The 3,717-nt window shown below is 34.7% G+C and overlaps 1 non-coding gene across 1 annotated transcript; it reads left to right on the top strand.

Moving 5' to 3' along the window:
• The first annotated feature begins 341 nt into the window (after positions 1-341).
• TRNAW-CCA (transfer RNA tryptophan (anticodon CCA)) lies at positions 342-413 on the top strand. Its single transcript has one exon. It is a non-coding gene; the product is annotated as a tRNA-Trp (tRNA).
• The last annotated feature ends 3,304 nt before the right edge of the window (positions 414-3,717 follow it).

Below are 3,717 nucleotides of genomic sequence, written 5' to 3' on the forward strand. Positions count from 1 at the left end.
TGAAGTTAATGTTTTTGGAATATAGTATATTGAATCAAAGTGACATATATGCATAATGAAGAAGAGAAATTATCATTTTTGCCTTTATGGTAAGTTCAGTTTCCTGTCTTAAAAAAAAAGATACTTCAGATATCTGATGTGTTTGTAGAAGAAATGATATTGCAATAGTTTCTTAAATTATAAAAATTTACATTTTACAGTGCCAAATGGTTTGTGATAAAGGACCTTTATATAATTAGCCCAAACTAATTATTTGGGAGTATTTTTAAACTCCCAAAATACATTTCTATTTTCTTCAATGGAAGGAAATAATTTAGAGTTGTTTCCTTTATCCAAGGACTTCCCTGGTGGCTCAGAGGTTAAAGCGTCTGCCTCCAATGCAGGAGACCTGGGTTCGATCCCTGGGTGGGGAAGATCCCCTGGAGAAGGAAATGGCAAACCACTCCAGTATTCTTGCCTGGAGAATCCCATGGACGAAGGAGCCTGGTAGGCTACAGTCCACGGGGTCGCAAAGAGTCGGACACGACTGAGCGATTTCCCTTTCCCTTTCCTTTATCCTGTATTTTAAGCCTGATACAGAACTCAACATGTAAATACTTTTTCATTGTCAGGTATTCATATATGCTTCTTGAGTTTTCCATGCAAGATCCTTTCTGAAAATTCAATTTTATGACTTCATGTTTTCATAACTTAATCTTATATTAAGTTCATATCTTAATCTTATAATCTTATATTCTTACAAATCACATCCCCTCTTCTTTCCAAGAAAACTCTGAATGTCTTAGTACTTCTTACATTTGACCGATATGACTTAGGAAACAAAGAATGAATTTCAAAAGTCTTGCTTAGATCCATTGGAGGAAATTGTAGTATCATATTCAAATGCATAATTCTGGTTGTGTAAGAGCACTTAAACCAGCCTGAAGGAGAGAGAAGTCCAAATGGCAATGCCAAAGGATGCATGAAAATCTTAGGTTAAGTTCAGATGTAATAATATCCAAGGAGTTGAAATGGACTAGTGAAACTTACAATCAGGTATTATCATCATAGGGCTCGCCCTCCTTTATGCTATGTTTTTATATAAGTCTACTGGTTTGACACATCCACAGATCCTGTACTTACCCATTAAAGCAAGTCAAAGGTGTGAAATTGTATTTAGATAAATTGTCCGAGATTCCTCCTGCTTTCCCCGCTTTAGCCCATGATTGTCTTCTATGAGACTCAATTGCATCTCTATAATTTATTTTAAAATTCAGCTCCTCCTTTTGGGAATGTTTCAGCGTTAAGTTCCCCCAACTTCTCATTTTTGTCTTCCAATTTCTCGCTCACTTCAGGTAACCTCAGGATTCTCTGTCTTTATTGGTGCCTCAGAACTCCCAGAGCAATTACTAGCCCCAATCACTCACCCAGTGGTTATTATGAAGATTAAATAATACAATAATAAATATGAAGCATTTATCACCATTTAAAGCACATCACAAATGCTCAGTTAATGACAACTCTTACTAGCAGCTTTCTGCAACAACCAGTTGTATCATACAAACAAACCAAATCAAATGATTGCTTTGTCTACTGATAGCTAAAAATTAGTGTGGCTAATTTTTATCTTTGTTTAATTGGCTAAATATTTAGTGTCACAAATAGCCTCGATGTAGGAGTATGTCAGCTAGTTGTTGTTAACGTTCATCATGTTTTGATATAGGAACAACATTTGCACTTGCACACAGAAAAGAAGGAGCCAGTAGAGAGAAAAGCTGAAGATAAGTGGGGTGAACATATGTCCTGGTTTGCTGGTGACAGTGCCCAGTTTATACCTGCTATCCATTGTTATTAATAGTTCCCAACTTCACTCTCCACCATGGTTATTGTTCAATCACAAAGTCGTGTCTGGCTTTTTGTGACCCCAGGGACTGAAGAATGCCAGGCTTCCCCGTCCTTCACCATCCTTCACTGTCCACCATGGCACTGTTCAGTTGAACTTTCAGTGCTGATGGAAATGTTCTATATCCACACTATTCAACGTGGTATTATAGTTACCAGCCAATGGGGCTATTGAGCACTCGAATGTGACTTGTGTGATTCAATAATTTCATTTAACTTAAATTTCATGTGGCTAGTGGCTAGTATATTGAATAGTGCAGCTCTAAAGTGCTGTATTTAGGGTGATACATTATGTTCACTCTAATGATAAGGTTTATCTGGTAGACTGAAATCCTTAGGGTGATCACAGGAGAAACAATTCAGGTGGAAGATTAGTCCTAGAAAAGTAAAGTGACCTTCCCCCTTCACTAGCAGGAAGAATTAGGATAGGTGACCATACATGGAACTTTTCCAGGTGGATGACTGGATAGTTTAGAAAGCTCAGGTCGAATGATCTTATTAAAGCAATAAAAAGATACATCTGAAATTGAACAAGAGGTGATTTGGAACCACAAACTGCCACACATCCTAGGAAAGAATTAAGGTTTCAAGTAGTAGCTAAACTTTCCGAGCTGTGATAATAGGCTCTCATGTTCTTCCCATGTTTCTCACTTCATCTATATTTTTTATCATTTATTATCTACCACAGTTCAAATATTCTATCACCTCACAAGTTGTTCCTAATTAGCATACAACTGGTAAAGAAAGAAAGTGACCTTTTCTTGACTAATTTTCCTTCTTCAATTCAACAAGTGCCTGTGAAGTACTATGTAATTAATAAGCATGTAGAGAGAAGTAAAGGTCTTATTTTACGATCTTAAAAAAGGATTGATTTCACAAAGAGCAAACTAGTTATAATTCCAATAGTAGTTAAAATGCATCCTTTAGCACCCAATTGAGTCATTTTCTGTATTTAGGAGAATAAAAGAGCAAATAACTGTTTATTTTCTTTTTTGAATTATGTTTGAATGTAATGATTCATCAAATTATAATGAGGAGTGACATACCGAACAGACTTTATTACCATAGCACTTACTGGCACTCAAGTTTGACTTGTTTACGTTTTTTATTTAAGAGCAAATGGAATTATTTGCTCTGAAATAATTTTAGATATGAAAGATGAAAGTTATTTTTAAAGACTTCAACTTACTGAGGTTGTTCTATTTTAACTTAAATTGACTTTCCTTAAATATGCTAACCTAAATATTCATAGAATTTTAGTATGATTCACAGACATATTAATATAGCTTTATTTTCTGTTTATATGGCATTCCCATGAGAATCAGTGATATATATTTTACTATTGTCTCTAGAAAATATTATTTTGCAGCAGAAGGGGAAAAATGCTTTTGGTTTGTTTGTTTTTTCACTTTTGTAAATCTCTAGACAAGCTGGAAAAAATGACATTGCTTTCTGTGTCATAAAAAAAAAAAAAGAAAACAACACTGGACCTAAAAACCACACAGCTGGTCTTTTCAATTTTCTTAACTACTGAATTGGATTAACTGCATGATCCGAGTCAATTGATTGTGCAGAAATCAATGGCTGAGAAGGCCAGATCTTCTCTCCTGGTTGGCCTCTTTCTTAAGCCTCTGAGTATGTGACGTTCATTCAGTGCACCATCAAATTTTAAAATAAATTACTTTTTAAATGCTCAAGTTATAAACTTCAATGGATGATATTTGTCTAAAAAATATCCAGTAAATGAGTAGCAAAATATAATTTAGAGGCTTGCAGTAAAAAAGTAATAGCATTTATTAGACTTTTTGTATTTGTATTTACTACAGAAAATCTAAA

Source organism: Giraffa tippelskirchi, chromosome 3 (genome assembly GCF_054371585.1).
Source record: "Giraffa tippelskirchi isolate mGirTip1 chromosome 3, T2T-mGirTip1v1.2.pri, whole genome shotgun sequence".
Lineage (NCBI taxonomy): Eukaryota > Metazoa > Chordata > Mammalia > Artiodactyla > Giraffidae > Giraffa > Giraffa tippelskirchi.